The 11,546-nt window shown below is 34.8% G+C and overlaps 1 pseudogene; it reads right to left on the bottom strand.

The window, feature by feature from the left end:
• Window positions 1-7,378: 7,378 nt before the first annotated feature.
• Window positions 7,379-7,931, bottom strand: LOC107519054 (annotated as a pseudogene).
• Between the last annotated feature and the right edge of the window lie 3,615 nt (window positions 7,932-11,546).

Genomic DNA, 11,546 nt, shown 5'->3' with positions numbered 1-11,546 from the left:
AAGCAAAGGAAGGTCGTGATCTGATTTTTGTTTTTAAAAAGCACCCTGACTACTACATATTTGTTCTTTTGGGATTCCATTTGCACTGGGAGTGGAGAACAGGAGAGAACCCTGGTACAGTTACCAGATTGTGGAAATAGTCCAGAAGAGAGATTCTGGTGGCTTGGACTACAAAGGGTAGTAGAAACAGAAGTGTAAGTTTTCAGAACACTTTTAGAGGTAAAGTCAGCAGGATTTAATAAGAGTTTAGATGTGACTATAAAGAAAGGAAGGAGACAACTGAATGTTGACCACTAGATTTTTGGTCCTATATCCTGAGAAAAAGGCCTCGTAGGATTAAACTTGGGAAAGAAAAAAGTTTTGTTTGGACCACATTAAATTGGAGATACCTATTTAAAGCGAATGTGGGGATGTGACAAAAAGACCTGGATACATAATTTGAAGCTTAAAGGAGAGGTAAGATCTGAACACAAAGATTCAGAAATCACCAGCAGACACACGGTATCTAAAGCCATGGGACTAAATGAGGTTGATTGGAAAAACTGTATAGGTAGATAAAGAAGGGAGAGCCCTGGAGTGTTCTGACCTTTAACATTCAGGAAGAGATTGCAGAACCCATGAAGGAGGCTAAGAAGCAGCAGCTAACGAAATAGAAGGGAAGCAGGAGAGTATGGTGTCATGGACTTCCAGAAAAGTAACTGTTTCAAGAAGGAATACGAATGACTTATGCTGTACAACATTGTGCCTATCGTTAACACAATATTGTGCACCTAAATCTGTTGGGAGATCTCATGTTAAGTGTTCTTAGCAGAATAAAAAATTTAAAAAAGAAATGCATTTTTTAAAAAGCACAAGGAAGCGATAATCATCTTCGTCGAATACTACTGAGAGGGCAAGCAAGAGAGGAATGACAGAATGGCCATTGGTGTTTGAAATACAGTGGCTATTAATAATCTTGACAAGTGCAAGGTCAATGAAGTTGAAGGGACAAGTGTCCACTTGAGGTAAGTTAGGAGACAATGTGAGTTGAAAAGTAAAGGGAACAATATCTAGATAATTCTTTGAAGATTTTTATGAAGGGCAGCAGAGAAATGGAACAGCAATTCAAAGGACATGCTGATTTGAGAGAGAAGGGTTAATTACAGAAACTAAGTCACTAGAAAGGGTCTGGAACACCATGGAGGCTTTTGACCAGCTAGTTTTTTGGCTTGGGACAAGGCACATCATCTATAGTAATGAGAAGGAGTAACGATAGGAGTAGGCTAGTTGTTTTCATGGGGGACAATGGAGTTCCTGTATAATTGCTTCTACTTTCCTGATAAATAAATATAAGATACACTTAGTGAGCAGTGAAGGTAGGGAAGAGGCTGAGTAATGTAAGAGTTTCAAAAAGGAGTAAAATAATAATATGTAAATTCCCAAAATTCATATGTTGAAGCCCTAACCTCCCAATGTGATTGTATCTGGAGAGAAGGTCTTTAGTAGGTAATTAAGATTAAATGAGGCCATAAAGGTGGAACCCAAACCTGATAGGACTGTGACCTTATAAGAATATGAAGAGAGTGGGAAGGAGAGAAAGGGGCTTGGGGTAAGCCAAGACAGAGAAAAAGGGAGAGAGGGAAAGAGAATATCTCTGAGGACAGCAAGAAGGTAGCCATCTGCAAGCCAGGAAAAGGGCCCTCACCAGAAACTGGAATTGACTGGCATTGATCTTGGATTTCTGTCTTTGGAACTGTGAGAAATAAATTTCTGTTGTCTAAGTTACCCAGTCTACAGCATTTTGCTATGGCAGCCTGAGCAGACTAAGACAGGACTATAGGATGGTGAAATTATTAAATTTTAGTAATGTTACCAAACTCAAGGGTTTCACTGGTTGGGGTGTTCTATTCCAGAACAAGACGTGGTTGTCGTTAGGTAGTTTTATTTACTTAGAGCAAGTAAAGGAGACAGGGGATTCACATCCAAAGCTCTCTCTCCAGGAGGGAGGCTCACCCTTTGCTCATATACACGGTTTGGTTGATTACATGTTGATTTCTTCTTCAAGGGAGGTTGGCTACACTTGTCCTTTTGGGTTCCTGTCAAGTTCATCCTGTTTACAGCTTACCTTTGCAAAATACTATGTTACATTTTAACATTTAGGAAGAATAGCATTTAGTAAGAACTGCCCAGACCCTGAGACCCTTGTCCTATATAGCAGTAAGATTCTGGATCTATTGAGTGCCCAGCTAAGGTTCGTGGCTGTGAGAGACCAGGACACACAGTTGTGTTTTTTTGTTATTGTTTTTGGTTTTGTTTTTGTTTTGTTTTGTTTTCAGCTATTTAAGCTGCTCAGATGCCAATACAGGGTAATAGGTGGGTGGGTCCAGCAAGTCCAGTCGAGAGAAGTAGTTAGAATTAAGAGCAGTAGTTGAAGAATTAAGGGTATTTCCGAGACTGTTTAAATGAGGAGATAAAAATATTGAAGATGGCAACTTTAAAAATAAGTTTATCTGGCTCCTCTCTGATAATAAAGATGAGTTTTCTTAAGAAAGATTAGGCTAGATATTCTTTACCCATATTTGCGGTACACTGTATAAAATTTTGAAGCCATTACCATATCATTATCAAATAATACCACTACAACTGATAGTGTATTATTTTTAAATAATTGTCGACCCCATGTGTATTTTGCACTGCAAACTTTCAAATAAACTTGAGTTACAGGTAGGCAAAAATCAGATGAGACATTGTTTGAGTGCTTTGTACTTAAGAAACTCTAAGTACTTTAAAAAAAAAACTTTCAGAATAGAACTTACGGTAACTCTGTCTCCTCACCCATTAGATTTTTCTTGTCTAATACTATTTTCTCCTTTGAGCTTAATATGTTTGATCTCAGACTGGTATCAATGTACATAAGAGGAAGTGATATTTTACAGGTGAAATTTTGGCTTGGAAGTTAAACTATGTTCACTTTTCCTTCCTGTTCAAATTTTGAGCTAAAATTTATAAAATGAAAATTATTTCTAGACTCCATGAGTACTCTAATCCTAAATTCCTCCTGAATTATGAAGTGGAAAACTAAATCATTTTTATTGGAAAACTCCCTCTTCAATGGGTCCAGATCAGCACTCACATGATGTCAGCAAATGTTACATTTTTTTCCAATTATGAAATGAATTATGGGGCGCTAGCTAACCACAGTCAGTCATTAAATAAAGCTATTTTGGCTGATACATTGTTGTTCTGCCAGAAAACACAGGTGTTTTGTTTTTAAAGAATTTTTAGAACATTGCTTTAAGAAAAGATTGTATTAACAATCTTTGAGCACAAGCAATAAAGGAGCATACATAAGAAGGTGCTATTTGTGGAGAATTTGTGCGGCAAGGGTAGAAATTGTATTTTCATGTATGAAATAAAGAGTTGCTTTATGTCTAAGAAATTGAAACATTTGGGCTATGATGTATGGTGACAGTAATATATGACCATGTATATTTAAACACATTTATACACACAGAATCTTAAGAGTTGCATAAAAAGCACCTTATAAACATGAATTATTATTAAGAATTTTCTTGGACTGGGATTTTTAAAGAATGTTAGTTTATTCTATGATGATTCCCAAGGGTTTCAAATTCAGTCTCAAAATGATGGCATGTCCATTTGTCAATATCAAACATGTACTTGTTGACAGTAGAACTAGAGCTGTACTTTTATTTGGAGATAGGTTCTTAAAAGACAAATGAATGTGAAGTTTTTTATGGCCCAATAGTCATAATGATCATTTTTAATCATTTTGCATTTTCAGTAATATCCTTACACTTACCTCTTTTGCTCTCCCTTTCAACTCATTATCTTCAATTTAAATATCTCTAAATCATTCCTAAATAAAGCAGTTGCCTTCAGTTGATTCATCTCAGGAATTTTATTACCTCATCCAAACTATGACATCGTGAATCATGCATTAATGGCATGCTTATGGAATGAAGCAGTTTTCTGTTTCAGAATGGCTTTTTTTCTCTGTGTGTGCAAGAAAGTATAAATGTCACATATCTATAATCATCAAAACTCAAAAACTAACACAACACTTCTTATGTGGGTTAAAGTTTTGTTTTAAAAGGACAGTAATCTATTGATAAGCATACCTTAATAAAGTCTTGCTGGAAATAAATCTTAGAGTTTAAATGTTGAAAATGGCATTTAAAACATATTCTAAAAATTGATTCTCAAGACCTAAATTGCACAGATTTTATTTTAGAGTTTCTAAATACTTTTATTGCAGACTTTATAAAAATCTCTTCTTCAATTGTGGGTATCACATTTTGTATGCTGATTTATATACCAAGATTATTCTTTAAATTCTCAAGAGTGTCTTAAAAACATATTTTAATCAACAGCACATTCAGAATTTCACTAATTATTTATTCACAAATGTGTGAAATTCACCTGGGATACAAAAACATTTTTTTAATACTGAAAGGACTGAAATTATTTACGAAACAACCACTGCCCAAACAAAATTTAATGCTTCTGTAATAGTCTGGTAGAGGGAACTATGAGTTAGTTATTGTTCAACTTAATGTTACGGACAACTTGAAAAAGCAAAAGATTGTGATCAATGACCAGATCTTTTACTACGATGACATGATTTTAAAAAAAAAACATATTTATAAGCATATAACTCTCCTCTGTCATTTCATTCAAGTCGAAATGTGACAAATTCTGTTATCAATCATAATTGAAGAATATGTTCTTCTTAATCAAAGGTCAGGTTAAATAAATGATTAGTTCAACAAAAATTTTATATAGAAATATAAAATATAAGTAGATAAATAATAGATATATAACATTATATACACACATGTATACCAATTTTCAAAGAATCTTAAAACACAGGTAAGCCACTATATCTTATTTAACCATGAATGTACTAAACATCATTATCATAGCATTCTAGAACTTAATCCACATAGATGACAATATTTCTAAGGAAGAAGGATATATAATTCTTGCCTGTGATGCCTAAAATGTTGTTCCTAGCTAGAGGACTCTCCTTACTCCCTGTTCCCCTCATCATCCCTGACTCTACCCAGGCAGTAGCGACTGGTTTCCCACAGCGACTGGTTTCCCACAGTTTTTACCCAATGATAATATCCTTTATGGCCTAATGATCTATTTGATGTAGAGGCTGAGGGTAAATCCAAAAAGCCGAAGAGTTATAATGAAGTGACCAGAGTTCCTCCTCAAAATTCCAGGTAAATTTGAGGGAAGTAGAGAGTGGGGAGAGGAGGGATAGGCACAGAACACTTAAGTATCTGAAGATAAAAAGATAAATTTGCAAACTGATAAAGGGTGAGATTGTTCACATAGCAATGAATCCCAAGGACATTTGAAGAATAATTAACAAAGGAAGAAATTAAAAACTAAAATGTTTTAAGCTATTAAAGATTTTCAAAAATGGAAGTTTACATATCTATTTTATTTTTTTAATATAAAAGTATTTATTGACCACTGCTTACCAGTATTTACCATAAACAATATATAACGTTTAGGCTTCTGCTAAACCAGTAACCCAAATATTGAAAAGATTGAGCCTATTATCATCAACAAGACAAGCAGTAACAAGTATAGGAGAAGTTGTGGGGGGAAAGGAACCTTCATACACTGCTGATGGGAATGAAAATTTGTACAGCTGCTATGGAAACAGTAGTTTTTTGAGGTTCCTCAAAAAATTAAGAAAAAATTATATGACCTAGCAATCCCTTTTCTGAGTATCTACTCCCAAAATTTGAAAACATTTATCTGTAAAGATATATGCACCTCGATGTTCATAGCAGAGTTATTCATGGTGGCTAAGATATGAAAACAACCAAAGGGCCCTTTGATAGATGATTGGATAAAGAAAATGTCTTATATACATACAATGGAATATTACTTGACCATAAAAAAGATGAAATACAGCCATTTGCAACAACAAAGATGTATCTTGAGATAATTATGTTAAGCAAAGTAAGTCAGAAAATGTTGGGAAACATATGATTTCACTTATAAGTGGGATATAAAACTGAAAGCAACAAATGAAAACTCATAGACAAGAGACAATAAGTGGTTACCAGAGGGAAAGGTAGATAAGGGTAAAGGGGATCAAATATATGGTGACAGAAAGAAATTTCACTTTGGATGGTGAACACATGATATAATATACATATATTATTGAATTGTACACTTGAAGCCTATATAACTTTATTAACCAATGTGATCCTAATAATTTTAATTTTAAAAAAAAGATTGAGCCTACACATAAGGAATGAGTTGGGAGTAAAGAAAAACCATGCAGATCAATAGTTTAAATTATAATACTTTGTTCACCCATTTATTCCAGCTGGTTCCTAAACTGTCAACATCTCTAACCACCTGATTAGGTCTCCATGAGCAAAGTCCAAGACATTGACCTTTTAGTCAATATAGCACAGGGATTTCAACTTTTTATAAAGGAAAGTTTCACTAGAAAGAACTTTCAAATATCCATTTAACTAAGTTTTGCTCAGCTAATTACAACACACCAGGATTTGTGTAGTTTTCTCATCTGGGTGAGTAGGTTGTTGGTAGTGATAAATTTTTACTATCAGGGTTTTTGCAAATAAATTTGTATTCATATGACTGTAGATGTAGATATGGATTCTGATATGGCTGCTTTTGAATTACCCAGTTTAGTTTGTTTATACTATATTTAAATTGTCAAATTAATTAACAGAACTATCTATTTCATTTGAAAGATTAAGGCTTCAGAAAAATTTGCAGTTTAACTTGAACTGACTTATTTCTTAGGTTGCTCACACTGATGGTATCCTAGAAATATGGGCTGATCCATGGTTGTGAAATGGCATGGTTGGTGTTTTGTTTTGTTTTGTTTTGTTTTGTTGAGAATATTAGAAAGGGAGAGAGGAGAAAGGAGGAAGGAAAAGAGGGAGGGATGAAGGAAAGAAAGAAAACCATTTACTTATGTATTTTATGTATACACACATTAAAAAAAAAAAAAACAGAATGGTCCCTAGGCATATATGAGTTAAACATACATTCCGATTGAGTGATGTCTCTGAAGATTTTCCCTTACATTAGGAAAGCTGTTCTTGATAATACAGAGGAAATAATATACCATGATATCAATTTTTTTTTCTGGTAAAGGAAGAAACTAAGAAAGCTTTTTCTTTGTTTTTCAAAGGAACCTGTGCTATAAATGCAAAAAACAAAATAAAACAAAAACTCCCCCAATACTACTTTAAAACGAGTATATCACACTTGATTTTCATTAGAATGTAGTTATTTCTTTACACTAATAAACGAAGAACCAGATTTTATGTATATTTGATCTATCTATATCTGTCTATAGCAATGTAAACCATTATTGAACTTTATTTTCTGGACAAGAATTCCAAATTAGTCTCTCTTCACCAAAGAGCAATTACAATTTGAGAACACTTTATATGTGCTTCTTTTGCCAGCACCAAGTCTACCTCATTTTAATCTATCTTTCCATTTCATGAGAAACATTAGTTCTCCACCGCTGTCTGTGGCATCTTGTTCAGGATCGAGATCCGTGGCAAAGCTTTTCGGTTTGTCAGCAGCATCTCTTTTCTTCTTTAATTCGCTATCGTTAGATTCGCTGTCAGATAGATTTTCTTTCTGTACTGTCTTTTCCTTTACCAGCCCTTTGAGAACTAAGAATGTTTCAATAAACTCTGGACAATCTAAATTTTCTTCATGTTTCCAATATGTTACATCTGTATAACCTGTCATTTCAGGAAATATTCCACCTTCCCATTGACTGTATATGTGTTGGTCTTGAGCTTTTTCCACCACAAATCAAATTCTTCAGGCTCTGCCTCTTCATCATTTTTACTCTTTCTGTTATATTTTTTCCCATTTTTTTGCAATGTAGTTTTTTGGGAGGACATTTTTTTTTTTAATTACAGACTTGAATTGCTATTACAGTAGTCTCCTCTTGTCCATGAGGGATACATTCTAAGATTCCCAGAGGATGCCTGAATCTAAGGGTGGTACTGAACCCTATATATACTGTTTTTCCCTATACACGCCTAGCTATGATAAAGTTTAATTTATAAATTGGACACAATAAAAGGTTAACAAAAAAGATAAAATAGAACTATTATAACAATATACCGTAATAAAAGTTATGTGAATGCGCTCGCTCTCTCTCTCTCTCTCTCTCTCTCTCTCTCTCTCTCTCTCTTCCCCTCTCTCTTCCGCCCTCCCTCCTTCTTCTTCCTCTCTCCTCTCTCTTTTCCTCTTTCTCTCAAAATATCTTCTTGAACTGTACTCACCTTTTCATTTAAAGGAAAGAACTTTCTAACTTCTCTTTGGCATATCCGAATTGCCAGCATAACTACTTTTGCGCTTTGGGATATTATCAAGTAAAATGAGGATTACTTGAACACAAGCACTGAAATTTCACAACGATCTATGTGAAAACGAAAATGGCTACCAAGTAACTAATGGGCTTGGAACATATACAGTGTGGAAACTCTGGACGAAGGGACGATTCATGTCCCAGGTAGGACTGAGCGGGATGGCATGAGATTTCATCACTATATTCAGAATGACATGCAATTTAAAACATGAATTGTTTATTTCTGGAATTTTCTATTTAGTATTTTCAGACCACAGTTGACTGAGGGAAACTGAAACCATAGAAAGCGAAACTGTGGATAAGGGAGAACTACTCTATTCACACCTCTAAGCCAACCTCTAAGTCATCTGTGTCTCCCACCCTCCTCGAGCTCCATTTTATTTTGTTTTCATATTACTGGACAGGACTAGATCAGGCTGCAAGGTACAGTCCCAACATCCTGGCAAAGCAGAGTGTGAGGGCTATCCTGGCTCTCATCAACATTTCTCCCTCTGGGCCCAGCTCTGCGCCCCCTTGCCAGATCACACCTTGCTGCAAACAGCATCTAGTCATAGCCTTTCTCCACACAGGCAGAAAAGCAAAATGGAAGTCTCACGACACATATTTCACTCATATTTTTGGGGACAGAAATAAAAGCACACCCTTATATGTGAGAGCTCTCCAGTTCCTCCACATTTTTGACCTCCACTTTAACAAGCTTTTCTCCTTTGCTCTCACCCCTCAGGCCTAGCTCTTCCCTGGCTTTCTTTTTGGCTCAAGGAGGAAAGAAGTCAAAGGTGCGTAATGCTCACCATTGATTAGACAAAAGACTGAAAAATTATCTACTTTCATAGAAACATCCACAGACAACTGCTCTCCTTTTCTCATCAGGACACCCTGGGTGAACATTTCCTGACGAATCTGTGCTGGGGTGGCCCAGGGAATTTATTCTCCTTGTCTTTGACCTTGTTTGATCAAGGGACTGCTAGCAGCAAAGTGACAAAGGTAAGCAAACCCCCGATGCTACATAAAATGTATTTATAAATAGGCATTTCTAGGCATGTACATCACAAGCTACTTGTAGGCTAGAGCTGGTTTAACAGCGTTTCTTTGCAACACATCCACTATTCCACACTGAAATCCCCCAGAACTTGGTAGCATGTTACCGTGCACAAATAGGAAAAGATGCTATGTGCTTTGATTAGTTGATATAGTTTCCAAAAATATTTGCGCCATTCAGTTCCCTGTATGGGAAGGAATCTTCTGAAAGAGTATTTGTGGGTTTTTGTCTGCTTGTGAAAGTAAAGAAAGCTCAACTTTAAAAAAGCCCCAACAAGCAAAAAAAGGAAAATAAAAATCATACATCAGTCACCTCACAGAAATAACAGTGTTAAATTAACATTTTAGGGTATTTCCTTTCAGTTATGAAAGACAAGAGAGTTACCACAATGGGGATCATGTTAAATTATGTATGCACTTTTGTATTCTATTTTTTATTTACTACAACATCATATTAATGAACCATTATAAAACAGAACTACACTCGTCTCTAATATTTTCCAGTGATATTAAATATTCTTCGGAAGCATGACTTTTAAAAGACGATGTTCAAAGAATTTACTATTAAAACTTAAATCATTCTTCAATCTTTGAACATACGTGTTATTTTTTTATAACAGATTCATTAAAGTGTAATAAACTGCATGTATGTAAAATGGATAATTTGCTAAGTTGTGACCAATGACTGTAGCCATGAAACCATCATCACAATCAAGATAGTAAACATATGCATCACCTGAAAGAGTTTCCTGATGCTCTTTTGTAATCTCTGCCTCTTGCCCTTCCCATTGCCACCCTCATCTCCAGGCAATTCTGATCTGTTTTCTGTCACTATAATTTGGTTTGGATTTTTCTAAACTGTTTTATAAATGGAATAATACGCTATGAACTTTCTTTTGTCAGACTTCTTTCAACATAATTATTTTGAGATTCATTTATGTTGGTGTGCAATCAGAGGTTATTTTCTTTTATTGCTGAGTAGTATTCCATTGTAAGGATATACCACATTTATTTATCCATTCACTTGTAGAGCAACAGTTTTGTTGTTTTCATTTTGTGGTTATTACAAATAAAACAGATATGAAGATTGTATATATCTTTGTATAGCCATTTTCTTCTCTTGGGTAGTCTTACGAAGACTTATATGCAAATGTTTACAGCATCTGAGGATGGAATGTCTTGGTCATATGGTGTGTGAGTATTTCTAAGAAACGGATAAACTTTTCCAAAGTGGTCGAACCATTTTCATTCATGAAAATTCCAGTTGCTCCACATCCTTGCCAATACCTGGCATGTTCAGTCTCTTTAATTTTAGATATTCTAATATATACATAGTGGTATCTCATTATGGTTTTATTTTGCATATCCCTGATGATTAGTAATATTGAGCATCTTTTTATGTCCTTATTCAATCTCTTGGGTAGATTTCTTAAATTTTCAATCAGGTTTAACATAGTGATGGCTTTCAGTCACAGAAGAGTACTTTGAAATGTAAATTCTTGGAAAATTTTTTCTTCAATGATATACTTACATTACAAATATTTGAGCTTTCGAGCAACTCCCTCTTCGTTTGGTTTCTATTCCATGTTTCTCCATAATTTTGTTCCCCAGTTCTCTTAAAATTGTTAAAGTGGTTTCTGTTATCTACAGCTGAACTCTGAATGATCTAGCTTCCTTCCACACTTTGTAGTTCAAGAGGGTTAAACAAATTCCTTGCAGTGCTTCCACATACCATGATGTCTTATAGCTTTCAATCTTTGACCATGATGTTACTTTGACCTGGAAAGCCTTTTCCTTCTTTTTTACCCTGGTTACTTTAGTGAGATGGAAAACTTAGCACACAATAAGGAAGCTGTCAAGGAACTATGGTATCTCCATTACATTTCTCCTAAATCTTTCTCCTGTTTCAGATTTACTAATAAGAAAATATATCACCTCAAATCATCAGTTCATTATACATCCACAAAACCTTGGCTGATTTTCAATAACTAACTACCATCAATTACCATCTCTTCTTTTAAAAAAAAGTTTTTTAAAAAATTCCTTTTATGTTGTCTATCTAAAATTACTAGAAGCAGCCAAAAAAAAAACTCTGAGAAATAGC

The sequence above is a fragment of the Rousettus aegyptiacus genome, unplaced genomic scaffold (genome assembly GCF_014176215.1).
Source record: "Rousettus aegyptiacus isolate mRouAeg1 unplaced genomic scaffold, mRouAeg1.p scaffold_m13_p_13, whole genome shotgun sequence".
NCBI classification, from domain to species: Eukaryota; Metazoa; Chordata; class Mammalia; order Chiroptera; family Pteropodidae; genus Rousettus; species Rousettus aegyptiacus.
The sequence above is the reverse complement of the archived record's forward strand: the minus strand, read 5'-3'. Positions and strand labels throughout refer to the sequence as shown.